Source organism: Herpailurus yagouaroundi, unplaced genomic scaffold, assembly GCF_014898765.1.
Source record: "Herpailurus yagouaroundi ecotype Mexico unplaced genomic scaffold, PumYag 182, whole genome shotgun sequence".
In the NCBI taxonomy this organism is placed as follows: Eukaryota; Metazoa; Chordata; class Mammalia; order Carnivora; family Felidae; genus Herpailurus; species Herpailurus yagouaroundi.
In genome coordinates, this window is record NW_024412413.1 from 21,860,782 (window position 1) to 21,882,137 (window position 21,356).

The following is a 21,356-nucleotide window of genomic DNA, read 5'->3' on the forward strand; positions in this document are numbered from 1 at the left end:
GCCTTGTCTCCAGGGAAATAAGAAACTATAATACTTATAGGGACTATGAACTTTCAGAAAATTTTCCAAACCAGTCATTAGTCCAACAACAGTAGAACTGCTATTAATCATCCTGATGATCATGATGTGTAGCATTCTGGAAAATATCTGTAATTGTCATTAGTCTGATATAGTTTATCAGACTCCCCTAGCAATTTAGAAAAATACCTTATTAATATTTGCCTCAATATTTAAGAAGTTCAGATGGCTAAATAAAAAGCTACCTAAACCTGAGATTAAGGAATTCTTTTTATGAGAATGCATCAGTTTTCTTTTTTCTTTTTTTAATGTTTTATTTTTTATTTTAGAGAGAGAGTGAGAGGGGAAGAGAGAGAGAGAGAGAGAAAGGGAGTGAGAGAGAGAAAGAATCTTAAGCAGCCTCCACAGTCAGCACAGAGCCCACTGCACTGAGGGTCTTGACTCCATGACCCTGGGATCATGACCCGAGCCAAAATCAAGAGTCAGATACTCAACTGACTGAGCTACCAAGGTGCCCCAGGAATGCAGTAGCTTTTTTTCAGGCTTGCTCTTAGAACAGATTTCCATGCAGTTCAGCATTAGATATTATTAAAATAAGTTTATTCTCACTGTCCTCTACATTAGAGTTTGTGTCATCTAGTAAATCATTTAACTTCCCGAGGTCTTATTTTTCTCATCCTTGAAATTGAAATGATTCATTAGGTATCTTTCAGCTTGAGAATAGTTATGATTTTTATTATAGGGATTTAACTTTTTCTGCCTGTAATGAAGCTTCTATGTACTTTGGAAATACTCCAAACAATAATAATTAGTCAAGGAATTATTCAGATCTCAACAGCTCTGGGAATTGTATGATTCAATATACAATCTTATTCTGTTGCTGAACTTCTTGCTGAAACTTTCAGAAGAATCAACATTCAAAATGTAAAAATGACAAAATATTACCTCAGTAATTTGGGCAGTGAATGAGGGGAGTACTTAAAACAATGTAATTGAACATACGGGTTAATTTTAGATACAATTTAGTTAATGAACATTGTTTATCCGCTGTGGTAGGCAGATTAGTTTCCCCAAAAGATTTCACATCTTGATCTTCACAACCTGACTCTGTGACATTACATGGTAAAGGAGCTTTGCAGATGCAATTAAGTTCAGGATCTTGAAATGCGGAGATACCATGGATTACCCACATGGGTCCAGTGTAATCACAATGGTCTTTATAAAAAAAAAAAAAAGTCAAAAGGGTCAGAGTTAGAAGGATAAGTGATGATGGAAGCAGAGGTTGAGCGATACAACCACAAATCAGTGAATGCAGGTGGCCAAAAAGCAGGAAGTGAATTCTCCTCTGGAGCCTCCAGAAAGAACAAGCTCTGCCCAGTGAAAATCATTTTGGACTTCTAGATGGATTATACTCAGAACTTGACCCATACCTACTTAGATGATGAGATTTGGGACTTTTGAGCTGATAAGATTTAGAGGAGATTCTGAGTTTAAATTGATGCTTCAATGGGTTGAGACTTGGGAGAATGTTGAGATGGGGATGAATGGATTTTGCTGTGGATGAATGTGATCTTTGGGGGGATGAAATATAATAAATAATAGTGTCCCCCTCTCTTTATAAATGTCCATGTTCTGATATCTAGAAACTGTGGATATGTTAACTTGTATGGCAAAAGGGACTTTGCAGATGTGACTAAGGATCTTAAAATGGGGAGATTATCCTGTATTGCCTGGGTGGACCCAACATAATCATAAGGGTCCTTAAAATAGGGAAGATGATATGATGAAGAAAGAGAAAAAAAAATTAAATATTACGTTGCTAGCTTCAAAGATGGAGGAAGGAACTATGAGTCAAGGAATGTAGGTGGCGTCTTGAAAATGAAAAAGGCTGGAACAGATTCTCTCCTAGAGCCTCCAGAAGTAATAAGCCCTGCTGACTCCTTGATTTTAGCCCTGTAAAACTCCTTTCAGACTTCTCATCTCAGTAACTGTCTGAGATTAAATTAATATTGTTTTAAGCTACTAAGTTTGTGGTGATTTGTTACAGTGGGTAATGGAGACTAATATAGTGACTGTGGAAATTAGGTCAGTAGTAGACTTTTCATTTGTTACATACTCATTCAAATAACAGAAGCATGTTTTTTTGTGTCTAGGCAGAAGGCATGAGATGTGGGCATTTACAGAGGAATGTATTTTAGCTTTAATATCAAGCATTCATTTGATCTAGGTTTTTATGATTTTATGAGTCATTTTAATGACTTAAAATAATTGGACTAAAACTTTACCATTGGAAAGTCTTCATTTTGTGTATTTTTAGGAAATTATTATCATACTGATAATGATAATAGTAATGCTAACAGTAGAAGCTAGCATGTGGGGTGCCTGGGTGACTCAGTCTGTTACGCATCTGACCCTTGATTTCAGCTCAGATTATGATCTCATGGTTTGTGAGATAGAGCCCCACATTGGACTCCTTGCTGACAGTGCAGAGCCTGCTTGGGATTCTCTTTCCCTCTCTCTCTGACTCTCCCCATCCCTCTCAAAACAACTAAATAAACTTAAAAAAACCCAATAATATCTGGCATTTATTGAATGACTAGCCCATGCCAGGTATGGTGAGAGGCACTTTACATTCCTATATCTCCTAAATTTTACAATTCTATAAAATATTTTCACTTAACCTTGAGAAAATTGAGTTTCAAGAGATTAAGTAACTTCCCCAAGTTTGCATATCTATAATGCTTGATCCAAACCCATGTGAATACTTTGTTAAATTAAAAAAAAAAAGGGCCCATTTTCTCACAGTAAGCTAAATCTGCATATTGTCTACTGTTCAGTATTTTTCACTGTAGCATTTCTCTGTTGAAGAGTATATCAGTAATTACTGATGTCACTGTTTCTTAGTGTGTATTCAATTGATTTATCATCTTACATTGTGTTTCCAGGGTAGTTGATCTGTTAAATATATTTATTATTTATCTTAAAGATTAAAAAATTGTTGGCTTGATGGGAATCTCCATTCATTTAGAATCCCTCCACATTTTTCTATTCTTTTATACATTCATCCATGTATTTATTCTATAAATGTTTACTGACCATTTGTTACATGCAGGGTATAGAGCACTAAACAATATAAACATGCATCATACCCTCATGTTGTTTTAAATTTTGTGCCAGGTAACTGTGAATGATATAAAATAAGGATTATATATGATTCCTGCCCTGATTAACCTTAAGATTTAGTTCAGGTCATTATCCTGACTGCTATTTATTGGTTGTATAATCTTAGACAAGTAATTTATGCTTTGCTTCCTATAATTTAAAATGAGAAGGCTATTTTTCTGTTTATAGGATTGTTATAAAGATTTTAAAACATAAATGTAAGTTTCTGTATAAATTCCTTCCTATACAAATGCAAACTGATCTTTTTCTGTTCAGTTCTTGGTTTTTGAAAATAACAATCTGGCAATTTTAATAGGGTTTGCAGAAGAGTATGTATAGTGCAAACTAACTTCATAATAAGCGCATTAAGAGAAGAATAATATTTATTTGTGTTTAGAAAGCCTGGCAATATGTATACTATGCTAATACTATGTTAATAGTTGTTATAGTTGTATCTAATAGTTAAATCTAATCCTTAATATTTCAGGGGCTCTAACTTCCTACTTTATATACTTAAACATTGTTTGGATTATTTATAATAAGCAATCTAATTTTTTAATGAATGTTTTATATTTTGTGAAAAAAATAAATGCCATGAGTTGTAAAAAGTCATGCCAATTCCTTATGTCACCATGAGTCCCCATAGAATAGTTTGAAAATAATTGCTTGCATCTGTCCATCCATCTATTTATTCACCAATCCCATCCATTCACTCATTCATTAATTAATTTTTCATGTTAATCTATATTTTTCGAGACATTTTTGGTGCAGTTGTCTTTAAATTTTAAATTGCTCTTTTGAGAGGATTATGTAGAGACAGCTGGAAGACACTGTGGGATGAATTGTTTGTGGATTGTCTTTGTATAATTTTTATTAATGACATCAATGATTATTTCTCATTGTTTTAAGTCACGTTTCCCTGATTATTAGTGAGAAGGAATTTTTTCCTCCAAATATTTTTTTGACATTTGTATTCTTTTTGTGTGAATTACATGTTTATTTGGCTTGCCATTTTTAATTTTAATTTTTATTTATTTAAAACATTTATTTTGAGGGAGAAAGAGGACAAGTGCATGAACGTGTGTGCTAGCAGGGGAATGGCACAGAGAGGGGGAGAGAAAGAATCTCAAGCAGGTTCTCCACTGTCAGCACAGAGCCAGACACATGGCTCAATCCCATGAACCATGAGATCATGACCTTAGCCAAAATGAAGACTCAGAAGTTCAATGGACCGAGCTACCCAGGCACCCCTAACATTTTTTATTTTTAAAAGAATTTATTTATAAATGTATTTTAATACAGCTAATCCTTGTTGTTTGTGGATTATGTACTTGTGAATGTGCCTACTTGCTGAAATTTATTTGTAACCCTCAAGTCAATACTTGTGATGCTTTCAGATCATTCATGGACATGCAGAGAGCACTGAAAATTTTGAGTCTCTTGATGCACACATTTCCAGTTGAATAGGTAAAGCTCTGCCTTCTCGTTTCAGCTCTTAAACTGCATAAGCAGTTTTCATTTCCTCAGCCTATTTAGTGCCACTTAAACATTTTTTTGTGCTGTTTGGGGGGGATTTCACTGTTTAAAATTACTCTCAGTATGGTGCTGAAGTTGTGCCTAGAGTTTCCCGGATCTCAAGAAGGCTGTGATTGATGTACCTTCTGAGAAAATATGTGTGTCAGATAAGCTTCATTCAGGCATAAGTTGTAGTGCTATTGGCTGTGAGTTGTGTTTATTACTCAAAAAATATATGTTGAATAAATTATCTTTAAATAAAAGCACATATCTAACAAATTACATATTGATCAGTTGATGAAAATGCTGTGACCAAAGACTTGCAGGTACCTAACCCTGTATTACTCCTAAGAGCAGTGATTCAGTATTTGCTAATTCAGTGGTCATGGTGACTTTGTGAAACAAAACTACTGTGAAAGTGAGAATTCACTGTATAGTCGGGATATCAAACTTTGTGAAAAATATTTCAAAACAATGTTTCCTCAATTCGTTGCTTGCCCTTTAACTTTATGTTTCTTTTTTTGTGGTGCAGAAGTTTTCATCTTCATGAAGCCAATATTTTAAAATACATTTATTTAACACTTCTGCATTTTGTGTCTTGTTTAGGCTGACCTTGACTAACTCCACAATCATAAAAATAGTTTGCCATCTTTTCTTTATGTGAAACCTTGGTTCGTGAGCATAACTCATTCTGGAAACATGTTTGTAATCCAAAGCACTTGTATATCAAAGCAAATTTCAAGAACCATTGGTTCAGTTGTAATCATGTGATGTTTGGTGTCAGGTACTACTCGTATTGCAAGACGTTGCTCGTTTATGAAGTTAAAATTTATTAGGAATGCTCATCTTGTGGAACACTCACAGAACAAGTTACTCACAATCCAAAGTTTTACTGTATATGTGTATTTTATATATATATATATGTATGTATGTATGTATTTACATAGTAGTTTCTTTACCTGTGATTTTGCTTGCTGTGGTTTCAGGTACCCACAGTCAATCACAGTCCAAAAGCAGATGATCCTCTTTCAGATGGATTTGTTAGAAGGTCAATAGTAGCCTAACACTTTTGTCACAATGCCTGCATCATTCACCCCACTTTATTTCATCATGTAGGCATTTTATCATCTCCCATCATCACAAGAAGGATGAGGACAGTACAATTAGGTATTTAGAGAGAGAGATCACATTCACATACCTTTATTATGGTATGTTGTTAAAATTGCTTGAATTTATTACTGTTGTTAATCTCTCACTGTGCCTAATTTATAAATTAAACTTTATTATAGTTATGTATGTATAGCAAAAACCATAGTTTATATAGGGTTTGGTATTATCCATGGTTTCAGGCATCCACTGGGCGTTTTGGAACATATGCCCTGTGGATAAAAGGGAACTACTATATGTGTGTGTGTGTGTGTGTGTGTGTGTGTGTGTGTGTGTGTGTGTGTATATATATATATATAAAATTTGGGGCTGAGGAGGAACCCAAGATAAATTATAGAATTAAAATACATATATATGTATAAATAAATACAATGTATAAATAATATATAGTATAAGTGTATAATTATTAACTTTGGAGAGATATACAAACTTATCTGTATAAATAAACACACACACACACATATATATATGTGTATTTTTAATTCTATAATTTATCTTGGATTCCTCCTCACCCCCAAATTAATAATTAGTTGTACCAGCACCATTTATTAAATAGCCTGGCCTTTTTGTTTTGATTTTAAATGTTATATTGCATTCATTTCCCTTTTTAAATTTTTTTTAAAACTGTGGTAAAATACCCATAACAGAGATATTGCAATATTAGCCAGACAGTACAGTGATGTTAAGTTTATTAACATCATCGTTTAATCATTCTCTAGAACTTTTCAGTCGTGCAAAACTGAAATTCTGTGCCCATTAAACAATAACTCCCCATTTCTTCCTACCTGTAGCGCCTGGCAACTACCATTCTGTTTTCTATATCTATGATTTTTACTACTCTACGTATCTCAAGTAAGTGGAATCATCTAGTATTTGTCTTTTTGTGACTCAATTCACTTAGCCTAATGTCCTCAAGATTATCCATGCTTTAGCATGTGTCAAAATATCCTTTTTAAAAGCTGCATAATATTCCATTGCATGTATATATCACATTATGCTTATCCATTAGTTCATCAGTGGATACTTGGGTTACTTCCACCTTTTGGCTCTTGCAAATAATGTTGCTGTGAATACGGATGTGCAAATACCTCTTCGAGACCTTGCTTTCAATTATTTTGGACATATACCCTGAAGTGAAATTGCTGGATCATATAGTAATTTTATTTGAAATTTTTTTAGGAACTGACATGCTGTTTTCCATAATGGCTGTAGCATTTCATATTTCCACCAATAGTACCCAGTGCCCAAGGGTTCTAATTTTTTCACATCCACATCAATACTTTTATTGTATTTTATGTTCTTTTTTTTAAAATAGTAGCCATCATAATAGGTGTCCGGTGACATCTCATTGTGGTTTTGATTTGCATTTCTCTAATGATTAAGTGATGTTGAGCATCTTTTCATGTGCTTATTTATTGGCCCTTGTATATCTTCTTTGGAGAAATATCTATTTAAATTCTTTATTTTAAAAATTGGACTGTTTCTTTGTTGTTAAGTTGTAGGAGTTTTTGGTATAGTCTGGATATTAATTCCTTGTCAGATATATGATTTGTGATTATTTTGTCCCTTTTCATAGATTGCCTTTTTATTCTGTCAATTGTGTCCTTTGAAACACAGAAGTTTTAAATTTTGATGTAGTCCAGTTTATTGCTTTTGCCTTTGTTGCCTATACTTCTGGTTTCATATCCAGGAAATTATTGTCAAATCAAATGTCATGAAGATTTCACCCATTTTTTTTCTAAGAGTTTTATAGTTTTAGATCTTACTTCCTGAGTTTTTGCTAGGAAAAATGTCAAATTTAGAGATTAATTAGGAGAAAATTGGTGTTTTTACAATATTGTATCTTCCCTCTCAGGAGTATAACATAAATTTCTATGTTTTCAAGTCCTTTTTTATGTTGTTAAGTAACATCTAGTTTTTTTTATATGTAGTTTTCTACATTTAATGGTTTTATTTTTATTATTTCATATTTGTTTCTATTGTGAATATTTTTCCCATTGTATTTTCTAACTGGTTTCTGCTAGTAGATAGGAAAACTGTTAACTTTTCTACCTTTTTTTTTGTCATCTTAGGAATCACACCATGGTTTATATAAATATTCAAGTTTGATTTTCTGATTAGGAAATTATATAACCTGCAAATAATAGCCACTATGTCTCTGAATCTTCAATCTTTATGATCTTTTGATTTTTTTTTCTCTTATTGAATTGATTGGACCCAGCATTACAGCATTAGATAATGATAGTGTGGACTCATCAGTCTAGAAACTAAACACTGCCATATATGTTTAAATAGTATCTCTAATATGACTCCTCTAAGTGTTATTCTATCTCTGTTCTTTCTCCTAGAGTTTTGGTTGTGGGGCATAAGTTTTAGGATCTCAATTTTATTTTGTGTGCACTATATGTTTAGTTTCTATGATAGTAAAGGCCTTTAACATTATTACTAAAATATCACTTGACTTATTATGTTAATTTTCTAGTTATATAACTGAGCACTTCTATGTTAATGTTTCATATTTGCCTATAAATCTTTTATACCTATCACAATACCTGCTTCATAGCAGGTATTCAATAACTATTGAATGTGTCACACACTAGAGTCAATCTCAAGCTTACCATATTTCTAAATAATATATCTCAATTCCTGATTGATCAGCTTTAAATGATGTATCTTATTTCTCTGTGAGTAAGGATTTTAGCTCACTTATATTATCTCTGTCTCCAATCCTTCTACATATTTTTTTTTTTTATGATAAATTTTAGGTGTGTGGTTTTTTGGTTTTTGTTTTTTTTTTTACTGGTTAGCTTGGTGACTTCAAATAATATTATAACTTAAAGAAGTTTAGGGGCGCCTGGGTGGCGCAGTCAGTTAAGCGTCCGACTTCGGCCAGGTCACGATCTTGCGGTCCGTGAGTTCGAGCCCCCTGTCGGGCTCTGGGCTGATGGCTCAGAGCCTGGAGCCTGTTTCTGATTCTGTGTCTCCCTCTCTCTCTGCCCCTCCCCTGTTCATGCTCTGTCTCTCTCTGTCCCAAAAATAAATAAACATTGAAAAAAAAAAGAAGTTTAAATAATACTTTTATATTTCTATGTTATGTTTCATCAACTTTAGGCAGTATTTCTTGACTTGTTTAGATAATACTTTTATATTTCTGTGTCATGTTTCATCAACTTTAGGCAGTATTTCTTGACTTCCTATTTTGGAAAATTAAGATATTAGCTCCTGTGTTCCTTTTTTCATGTTTCCTCCCTTTCTTCACCTGTTACCTTATAGACTTATAGACTGTCATGCTTGTTCACATTTATGTTCTATCCTGTGTCACTGGCCAAGTTTCCCATATTTTGTTCATAGGCTTACACTACAAAATTTTTGCTAGTGAATCACATTTACATATTTATGTTTACAAATAGCATGCTGAAATTAAATTTACTTTTCTATCAAGACTCAAGGTCCAGAGGAAGGAGAATATATCTAGCATTAATATTGAATGATTTATCTTTCTTCTCCATTCTATCATTTGCCATATCTTGCTATCATGTACATTTTTTAAATCTATTTGACTATGATATTGATTAGATTCACCTCATAAGCTCTATAGATGTTCTGTTGGTCATTTTTTGATCTGCACTTTTTTCTGAAGCCTCATGGCTTGAATTTCTTATGTCATGCAGGCTGAGTCATATAGCTGATATTTTAGAGAGGCTCTAGAGTCCAAAACCTTAGATCCTAGTTTATTTCAGCTGCTCTTTAGGTTGAGGTCTATATGCCATTGCTTGGCTCTGCAAATTGGTACTAGAAATGTGAGCTGAGACCAGAGTGGGTGATTACCTAGTGGTTGCTTTCAATGGGAGTTGCATAAATTGGTACCCTGAAAATCTTGGTACTCAAAATTTAAGTTTATTTTTAATTAAAAAATATTTTAGAGAGAGAGAGAGGCAGACTGCAGAGGGAGAGAGAGAAAATCTTAAGTAGGCTCCATGCTCAGCACAGAGCCTGATGTGGGGCTCGATCCATCACTCTGGGATCATGACCTAAGCCAAAATTGAGTCAGACATTCAACCGACTGAGCCACCTAGGTGCCACTCAAGTTTTAAGTCTTGATAATATCATTTTGTGTAGTTTGTTAAAGTCCTGAATGTGATTTGTTTGATACTCACACTCAGTACCTCTTTTCAACATTTATTAACTCACCCATGCATAGTAGGTACGCAGTGAATATTCTTATCATGCCTTTCAAACCAAAAAGACATATGGAGTCTATATGCAGATTAAGAAAGGGAATGAGTAAGAAAATAATATTTTCTTTTGAAGACCTTCTCTGAGAAAAAATGATTCTATAACTGGGAGAATTCCTTGGGTTGAATGTATTGTAAGGAGGCATACTTGATGCCCTGTACAGCATTTCACACAAGCAGCATTATAGGTGAGAAAACCAAGGTGCAGAGAAGTCAATTAACTTGTTTATGGTGAAAATTATGAAGTAGCAGGGGTAAATATTCCAACTCAGGTCATTTGGACCTAATGCTCAGAACCTCTCCTTTTTTTTTTTTTTATCTCTTTAGCATTTGATCATGCCTTCTAAGAAAAGAGTATTGTTCACATTTACATCTTCAGATGTTCCTTCAACAATAGTGTGGAAATGGGTTGACTGGGACTCTCCTCCCTTGGAAAAAGGGATATCTGATGATGTCAGAGATATCAGCTAAATGTTAATGGATCTTCATTTCTATTAGCAGAAGAATTAATAAAAATTTCCTTTAAAAAGGCTTAGTGTGTCCATCAAATTCTATTTTGACTTATTCTGAGTTTGATCTTAGCTGCAATTAGGAATGAATTCTATATTTATATTTAGAAATATATTTCATATTTCCCTATTTTTCTCTGCTATTTTAATTATATAGGTTATTCTTTCTTACTTTTCCTGCCTGATACTACATTGTTTAACTAATGAATATCTGCTGCTTTCATTTTTAAAGGTGGTTCCTTTTCATATACGATGGAAGTACAGCTAGGGTTTTTAAAAAATGGAAATAGCTTGAGATAATCAAGAGAGTCAGGTAGAGCTAAGTTTTACTTAGCTTTACAACTTACTAGGTATATGTCTTTGATAACCTGTCAATAGTTTTTCATTATTTTTAAAAGAGGGAACTTGTACCTACCTTGTAGGGTGATATGAAAATTGGAGAATGGGTTTAAAGCACATAGAACAATGCCAGACCCATATGGTAGTCATTATTATTTTTTTTTTTTGCTCTCTTTAAAAAATATAAACTATTATATCTTTTAAGAAGTTATCCAGTCTCTGCTTGAATATCTACATGGATGAAAGCATGTTCTGTAAATTTCCATGTCTAACAAATACAAGCTGTGGAATTTCAGAAATAAATCACCTTGAGTATTAATTTCATCATTTGTAAAATGAGGATAATAATAGTACCTACCCCCTAGGCTTGTGGTGAGGAATAAATGACATATATTGCTTCTATTAAGTGCTTACAATTGGGTCTAGCACTCAATAAATACTCAATAAATGTTAGCTCATAGTGTAAATACTAAGAGTAGAGCACTTACAAATATATTACAGCCCGAGTCACCTACTGTATTTTTTTCCACAGCAAAAGTTGTTCAAGTTCTTACTTACATGTGATGATTGACTATAATGTAATGTGAACTTTTAACTTGGTTTGATGAGGCTACAGCCTTATAGGGAGCAACCCATACTAACCACCTACTAGCTTACCTATCCTTGTGGTTCCATAATAAATATTTGCTGAATTAATTGTCTTTGGCAGGGATCTGCACACTCTCTGTAAAGGGTCAGATAATAAATATTTTAAGTTTTAATGCTATATGATCTCCATCACAATTACTCAGTTCTGCCATTGTAGCATGTTTTCACAATATGAAAATTTATGGTCATGGCTGTGTATTAATTAAACCTTATTTATGAAAATGGATAGTAAGCTAGATTTTTGCTGAAGTTTACTAATCTCAGGTCTATGGAATAAAGAAATTAGATCCTTAATACTTATAATAAAATTCATATAAAATCATTCTATTTGGAAATATTTTCAGGTGAGAAAATGTTTTATCCTGTACAGAAAAAATGGAAGTGAAGCCTAGAGAAATGGCAAAAATGAACCCACAAAATGCATTCTCTGTGCATATGTAACAAGACTCCAAAGTTTAGCAAGCTAAACTTTTAAGCTCTACAGCACAATTTCACAGAGATTATTTTAGATATTCAGCTTAAACACATTTCTCAGCAACTGAAACCAGATTAGTGTTGGTATAGAACAACTCTGGACTTTTTTAGAAACTATTTTTTTATTTTTTTTAAAGTTTATTTAGTATTTTTGAGAGACAGAAAGAGACAGAGTGCAAGTGGGGGAGAGGCAGAGAGAGATGGAGACACAGAAGCAGAAGCAGGCTCAGGCTCTGATCCATCAGCCCAGAGTCCAAAGCGGGGCACGAACCCATGAATGTGAGGTCATGATCTGAGCTGAAGTCGAACACTGAACCGACTGAGTCACCCAGGTGCCTCTAGAAACTAATTTTTAAATGAGATGTATACCTTCTGTGGTATATCAGATGGGTACTTCTTCCAAATGCTAGCATGCAACCCGTTGCTACAAAACTGTTAATTCTATAGGCTTTAAGGTTCAATTTAAATGCCACTTCCTTCCTACAGTTTTATTTAATGCTCCCCTGCCAGAAACAATATCCTTCCTCTTAATATTCAACTAACTTATTTTTGACATCTGTGTTTTTCTTCCTTTTATTATAGTTATTTATATAGTTATCTGGTATCTATTCTTTTAGATTGTGAGCTGCCTGAAGGCAGTATCTGTGTCACAAATATTTATGTTTTCCAGCACACTGTGCTTTATGCCTTGCATGCTGTAGGCACTCAGTCTATGCTTGTTTTCTGAATTTTTCTTTCAGTGTCTGTAGGGAGATATGCTGTAATGATGTAAAAAGTATTCTCTCTGGCAATCTGAGTTGTACTTCTGACTTGATCACTTGCTAACAATATACTCAACTTCTCTGAATCAAGGCTCTGTTTCCTCATCTATAAAATAAGGATCATTCCAACACTGCATTATTTTGTGAGGATTAAATGAGTTGACAAAAGTGCCTAAACAGAAAACCTGAGCACATAAAACATTAGCCTTTATTATATCTAATGGATGTATTAAATTTCTTTTTATTTTATTTTATATTATGATATAAATGTTCTAAAAATGAGTAGTTAATACATTAATAAGTAAATGTCAATGATGTGAAAAAGGCAGATAACATCTCTATTGAGTGTGAATTAAAGAGATGTTATTATGTTGTTTTCTGCATGTGTCAACAAATATTTTACCCAGTTCTTTTGACAGTTACCATTGTAGCAAAAATAAAGCTATATTTAATTTGAATGAATTCTTATAAGGAATTTTATTTCTTGCTTTGATTCTGTGGCCAGATTAGGACTTGTTTCTGCTTATTAGGCTCCTGCCTTCTGAAAATAGGTAAAATTAACAGCATTTATAAGAGAATTTATAGAAAAGGAAAAGTGGTGTCCATTATCTTTTTATAGCCTATTAATGACTAGTGCATATTTTATACTGAAAAGGAGAGACAGCCTTAAAGAGATGAAAAATATCACTAACCTTATTCTTTTCATTATTTCTGGCATGTTTATGTGTGTAGGTATGATAATGCACCATAACCCTTCTGTGAGACCCTGTAATCCAGCACTGATCAGGCTTAAGAATTTTATTTTTATATTAGTTTCAACATGAATTTTATAATTTCCTAAGTGTAACTTGTTTTCACAGTTTTTTAAAATATTTTTTTTAACGTTTATTCACTTTTTGAGAGACAGAGATAGAGCACAAGCAGGAGAGAGACAGAGAGAGAGACATAGAATCCAAAGCAGGCTGTAGGCTCTGAGCTGTCAGCACAGAGCCCAAGGCGGGGCTCGAATCACAAACTGTGAGATCATGACCTGAGCTGAAGTTGTATGCTTAACCAACCGAGCCACCCAGGCGCCCCCACAGTTTTTTAATTTATAGTCACTTTAAAATATATTCTTATATATTTTGTTTTTACTTCATTTAAAAATTTTTTTTTCACTAATTTTAAAAACACTTCCATAATAGCTTGATATTGGGGCACATGGCAAGATTAATTCTAGGGACATTGATCATTGTCCAGTATCCCAAAGGACCTGAGTCTTGTGGACTATAAGAAATGAGTTATACCATTCTGCTTCCTTTTTCATGTGGTTCTGCTTAATAGCATTGCAGACATAGCAGAAAACAAATCATAATATAGTCTGTATAACAGTTTGATAGACCATAAAAAAAGAATCCTTTGACTGAGGACTTTAAATGTCCTAATTTCAGCCATTCCTCTGGAGGTTTGAGTAAGAAGCTGCCTGACATGTGGCAGACCAAAGCATGGAACCAAGTATCCACCCTCTGCAAGGAGTCTTTCTGAACTAATCCCATGCTTTAGTCACCACTAGAAACCAGTTCTCTCAGGTCATCTATCATCACCCAAACTCTCACCCTTTTGTTGCTGTTATTGAACTGAGCTTCCATTCCTTCTCTACTCCCTACTGCCTGTGATAAACAAAACCCTTATGTTCCCATCATCTCCTTGTGAATGTTTCTTCATTTCTTGGCTTTATTTAGAAGTACTTACCTTTATTTTATACATATTAATTTATATCAGCTGCACCGTTACCATGATATTGGTTAAGACTGGAATCTGTATATGTTTGTAAAAAGGGTCCTAAACCAAAATTTGTACCATGGACAATTGCTATTCTCATCATTCCCTTTTTTTCAGTAATCATCCCTTCAACATGTATTTATTGTTTTCTTGCTATATATCAGACACTGTTTTAAGTAAGGAGGATACAGTGAGAAAATCTTGTATTCTAGTAAGGGAGTCAAATAATAGCAAGTAAAGAAAGAAGCAAGAACTTTTGATAGTGATAAATGCTGTGTGACAAAAGTTTTAAAGGTGATGGAAATGAGTGATGGGAGTGAGAAATAGATGACACATTAAATTGTGTAGTCAAGGAAGGGCTCCTTGAGAAGGTGACATTTGAGTTGAAACCTAATGACAGGAAGGGACCAGCCACATGAAGAACTGTGTCAGGCAGGGTGAAGCACAAGTCAAAGGGCAGAGGGCTTCCCTAGAGTGATTTAGGGATGTGTTAGAGATTGAGGTCAAGATTGGGGCCAAATTTTATTAGGCTTTGTAGATCTGGGTAAAAAGTTTTGATTTTATTCTCATTCAAGTCAGATGTCATTAAGAGGGTTTTAAGCAAGGGTTTATATGACTTAATTTAATTTTTTTAAAAAATCAGGTATTATATGCCTACCTGCTTATATTAAATATGTATCTGTGTTCATATGTATTTGTAAAGGCAAACTACCCAAGCAGAACATTAAATTGTCAGGAAGTTTTGGTTGGTGTTAGGGCTAGATTCAGAGAAATCCCAGTATTTTGGGAGAAAGTGATGTTTTGTTCCCTGCCTTCTAAGTTAATAGCCTACACAGTAAATGTTCTGTTTTTTTTTTTAATACTTAAAAATATTATGTGCTTTTTCGGAAAAATGGGAAAATGAAGAAAAGTGTAAAGAAGAAAAAAATTATTGATACTCATACTGTTCAAACAAAACACTTTTGATGAATTTCTTGATTTTTTTGTATGCAAGTGTGTATATATGTGTATATGCGTATACTGTATACACATTGTCTTTACAAATACATATGAACACATACATATTTAATATAATCAGGTAGGCATACATATATACCCATATACATACACATATATATATATTTGTCATTATATTGTATATACTCTTTGGAGTTCTGCTTTTTTATTGAACAAATATTTTCCATATGTTCATAGTTTTTATAAACCATTATTTCTAATGAGAGTGTATCACTAAGAGATGGAAACATTGCTGAAGAAGTATTTTCAAGATGGAGTACAAGGATAGATAAGAATTCTTCCCTTTCATTGAACATCCTTTAGATTTTTTTATATTCATTTCCTAGTAGACTGGGGAAGAGCAAACCAAAGCAACATTTTTTTTTTCTGAGAAAGAATTAATTCAGAGAACCAAAAAGTATATTTTCAGTCTGTTTTAATTATGGAAACCCTGGAAATATTACTGTTGATTTGAGATGGGGAGATAAATAATGAGACATGGGCAAAACATGATAGTAAACCATAAACATGATCATGTTTCATGTGTAAACATGTATGGTAGGGAGGTCTGATAGGAGAGAGGTTTCAGTGTAAACATACATGGTAGGGAGGTCAGACAGGAGAGAGCCCACAAAGGTGCTACGTGTAAAAGAAAAATCAATTTTCAAAAAAACGATGGAGCACATGTGTAGGAATAGTTTACCTGTGAATATAAAGTGGATATTCTCCACTGAGAATGGCTTCCTTACTCAGAGGTAGAGAATTAATTTGGTTAGCTTCACTGAAAAGGAAGTGACTAAATCTACTTAGGAAAGGCAGGTGGTAATGCTACAAAGAGGTTTCTTCAGTTTTAAGGATGCCATGCTTTATTGCAGACACTTCAGTTAAACAGAGGATACATAATACATTGCTTTTGGCTCTGGGCTATCACTAGACAGAGCTTGTTAATCCATTCCTTGAAGTGCCTCTCTGCTTTTCCTTCTTTTGCAGCCTCACTCATTGAGTAAGCTGCATCCTGAGATATCTCTTTTTCTTATCTGCTTTCCTTCCCATAGCTGCTTAATCAAAACAGGCCAAAGAAATATGAAGTGGGCAGCTTTTTCATACTTAAATATTTATGCAATACAGACAATAATGCCCCAACTTAACTTTTCAAATGGAACACAGCTGGTTTTAAATATATTAGAGATTTATTGATAAATTCAGGAATGTAGCCACATATCTTGCAAATGTGTAAATAAAAGAGAAACAAGTTTACAGTTGATTTTATTCTAAAAATAAAGTTAAATCAGCATATCAAAATAAAGTAAGGCAAAGAAGTTAGCATAGTGCTTGGCATATAGTAAGTGCTCAAACATTACAGACTCTGGAGCTAGACCTCTAGGATTCAGGTTCCATCTATATTTGTTTCTTTTCTTTTCTTTTTTTTTTTTTTTTTAGCATTTTGACCATTTTTTAAAAATATGAAATTTATTGTCAAATTTGTTTCCATACAACACCCAGTGCTCATCCCAACAGGTGCCCTCCTCAATACCCATCACCCACCCTCCCCCCCCCCCCCACCCCCCATCAACATCTATATTTGTTTCTTACTGGCTGTATGACTTTGGGCAAGTTACTAAAACTCCCTATGCCTCAGTTTCAATATCTGTAAAGTGGAGATAATCACAGTACTATCTCATAGGGTTGTTCTGAGAATTAAGTGAGTGACTGTATAGAAGGTATTTAGAATTGCACCTGGTACACAATGAGTCTTAGATGTGTTAGCTATTGTGTTGTACCAGTAGGTGATATTCAAGAAGTCATAGATCATTTTTGTGACAATGATCTAAAATAAAATGAAGTGAAATACTGTGAAATAGTATTAAAGTGAAAACTATGTCAAATAGAAATATATCAGAAATCTTTTACCTTCATTAAAATGAAAGTTATTCCAAGGTAGAGCATGCGACTCTTGATCTCAAGTTGATGAGTTCAAGCCCAAGTTGGATGTAGAGCTTTAACAAATAAATAAAATGAAAGGTATTCTTACTTGGAATAAGAATTTTTCTCTATGAATTCTGTATTTCTTTCTCTCTCTTTTTTTTTTTTGAATGCATACATTTTATGACTTTACATTCTTTTTAGGCTTGAGAAAAGGAGATGTTGGACTTCAGATCATGTTCCCCCAATCCAGCTAAATACCACTGGCAGTTTTTTCAGACTGACAAATTTGTTCTAATCATCTTGTTTAAATGAATATCATGAATACTAAATATATAGAATATTTTTCACACTACTGAAGTACAATTGGTTTAGACATTCAGAACATTTAAATGAGAACTCATGTGTGAAAAATTAAGTTACTGATGATAGGAATATCAGTTAAGTTATAAAATGAATTTCTTGTAGAATTTCACAGATTGATACTTCACTAATCTTGCTTTAAACAATAAATTCCTGGGACATACATTAAGTATGATGCATGGCTTCTCCAATCACAGAAACCTTCCTTCTGAATTCATGTTTTCTTGTATATTGCCAAATTAAGGATTCTGCTTCTAATGCCTTCATTAAATCTCTATCATTGTTTTAAAATCTCAAACTGGAATTAAAAATAATTTTATAAGTACTTTGTTATATTAAAATTCATCTGAGATTTTATCTGGATGGACACATCTTAAACCTAGTCTCAGGGGCTTCTGGTGCTGTCCCACCTATCACAAATGTCTCAGGTTATTTGCTATCAGATTCAACCTTTTTAATTTTAAAAACAAAAAGAGAAATTTATGCAAAGTGATAGATAAACTCTGGGTATGCTTGAAATACATATTAGTGTATGCTTTTTAAAAACTTGCATTTTAGTAGTGATGGAGAGACTTTGAATTGCAAAGTGATGGTTATATTAAATGTGTTTTGTATATATAACAAATGAGGCATGGAGGAAGGGTGGGATTAGGAGACCTGAGTTTGGTTGACTCTGCTGCTCTCCATAGTGTCTCACCTTGACAGCTATTTAACTGCTATGACTCTCATTTAAAAAAACCTATAAAATAAAAGTCTTATACTAGATCAGCATTTTCTAAATAGTATGATGACTAGTTCTGATTTCTAGTCTGTTAGAAGGCATTCCTGGTATAAATGTTCCATGATCAGATATATTTCTGAAATTGAAGAGGTTTCTTTGCTGCTGAACTTCTCGGTGTTGTGTATATGCGTCTCTAAGAGGGAGAAAAGAACAAGCAGAGTTTCCTAAACTTAGGTAGCTACAGTGTCACTTTTTGTAGTGACACTATTTTTGGAATACCATTTATGAACTACTGAGCTAGATTATCTTATACATACCTCCTGATTCTGATTCTACTGCATTTGCTAATATAACTTTAGTTAAGTTGTCGAATATATAAAGGCATAATCATTAATATTCTTGACTTCCTTGAAAATAGTTCTATAATAAAAATCTCTGTTTTCTGTTTTCATTCATTGTCACAAGCCTGTGCCCAGCTGGCATCTCTGATATAAAAAGATTGGATCTTATAAATTAACTTTTCAAATTAGGATGCATTATTTTTTGTGTAAAGCAAATTGTACTTGTAAAGTGCCACAAAAAGCAATCTCTTAGTTACTTTTATGCTTTTCCTAAATGCATTAACATAATGGGATACTGTGAACATTAAGCTAAAGATACAATCTTACTCTGAAAAATGATCTTTCTTTTTTTAAGGCAGTGTTAAAATTTGAGAGATAGTTATTAAAGGAAATATAGCAAGGAAGTCTCATTTATGAAAATAAAACTTTATTGGTAGGAAAGAAGTGGAAATTTTAATTGGAAAAGTTTACACAGAATACAAAGTTTGATTAAAAAGATCATCTTCATAGGCTAGAATAAAGGGCTGAAATATATTTTGGAATCTGTTTATAGATGATCTTTATCATCCTCATTATTGAGACCTATTGGACACTGGTACTACAATAAGATATTATATGCTGACTCTACCCAAAAGGGCTTTTAATATAGTTAGAGGCATAGAACAGATACATAAAATCATTTGCTGAGTTCTAAATGTTATGGTTATAGTAGCAATGCTAAAGAGGCATTATGACTGATAGCTGACATGTTCTAGAAAATTTCCAGGAATTAAGTAGAAACTAAGCTGAAGACTGAACTTTGAATGTAAAGACAAGGGAAGACATTTCAGATAGAAGGAGGGATGTGAGAAGGTAGGAAGGCATTCTTATATCCTAAAGGAAGCAATTCATAAACCACTTTACATTGAGACAAAAGACTTTGTACTTGAAAAATAGAAGTAATAAAAATAGGGCTGGAGATGTAGGTAGAATTTGGAGGGGGTTAGAATTCTTTTGATTTTCTTAAACTTTAAATTAGATTAAGAAAACATACTTAGAAGCAATTTTTAACCCAGTTAAGTTTTGAATTCCTTCCGAGTTGTGTGTTGACATGAGTGACTGATGTCCCCTGGGGAAATGGCTGAGGCATTTTTCTCAGAACAGGAATCTCTGGCCCAGAACAACACATCTATGAATAGTGATTTGATGACCACAGAACCACCTGCTTGTCAAATCCTCATGATCCACAGTCTTCCTGTAGCTTTTTTGTTGTCTGCCTGTGCCTGGTGCTCTTTTTCAACATTTATTGAGTGTACCCTGTGCTCTCATAAAAATGATAATCTCTTTCTTTCCTTCCCAGAAGCAAAAAAATACTGCAGTTATGTGATTTGGTTTAAGAGAGAAAAGATGTAGGGATTGGGAAGTCATGGGATAGAAAAATTGTAAGGACCACTGGGCTAAGGTAATTTTTCATCAGTTCCCTAGAGGATTTATATAAGTGGTAAGTTTTCATTTCCAAAGTCTTTTAGGATTGGTAGTTCTCCTCAGCATTTATGAGGTCTCTAGCACCTGGACCCAAAGTACATATCATCAGACATAAATAGAACAATAAATGTTTTGTTTTCTCTGATGTAGACTTTAAGAATAATTTTCCAGAATGGTAGTCAGTATCTAAAGAAAGTTAGCTAATTGGATACAGTCTAGGTGGCCAAAACTCATAGCATAAAAATTATGGAGGAATTGCCTTGAAACACATTGGTACTAGCAATCAAATTCTACTAAAATTGATTATTTACCATTTAATAATTTAACAATACTCATGGCCAATGATTCCTAAATTGAAGTTTCTAATTTCCAAATATATATGTACACAACTAAAAGTTGAAATCCTTCTCTTGTAATTATTCTAAATTACCCCTTTTTCTCTGCATTCAGTCAGTGATAGTCATATTTATATCTTATCCATCCCTTCCTTTTATCCCTGAATAATTAAGAATCTTTTTATTCTTTATCCAAATTTTTATTTAAATTCCAGCTAGTTAACATACATAACTAGTAATATTAGTTTTGGATGTAGAATTTAGTGATTCATCACTTACATACAACACCCAGTGCTCATCACAAGTGCCATCCTTAATACCCATTACCTATTTGACCCATATACCCTACCTCCCCTCCAGTAGCTCTCAGTTTCAGTTTGTTCTCTATAGTTAAAAGTCTGTTTCTTGATTTGTCTCTCCCCTCCTCTGGTCATTAAATTCTATATATGAGTGAGATCATATGGTATTTGTCTTTCTCTGACTGACTTATTTTTCTTAGCATAATACACTCTAGTTCCATCCACATCATCGCAAATGGCAAAATTTCATTCTTTTGGATGGCTGAGTAATATTCCATTATATATATATATATATATATATATATATATATATATATATATATAT

The 21,356-nt window shown here is 33.4% G+C and overlaps 1 protein-coding gene across 8 annotated transcripts in view; it reads left to right on the plus strand.

Annotated features, from left to right (window-relative positions):
• Positions 1 to 21,356, plus strand: part of ANKS1B (ankyrin repeat and sterile alpha motif domain containing 1B) — a 909,382-nt gene that overhangs the window by 126,234 nt on the left and 761,792 nt on the right. Inside the window, exon 1 of one of the 8 annotated variants that reach the window (XM_040491126.1) lies at positions 6,698 to 6,714. The exons of the other annotated variants lie outside the window; for them this stretch is intronic. The gene's annotated coding sequence lies outside the window, so the exon portion shown is untranslated. Of the gene's footprint in view, positions 1 to 6,697; positions 6,715 to 21,356 lie in introns of those variants that run through there. 8 annotated transcript variants of the gene reach the window in all.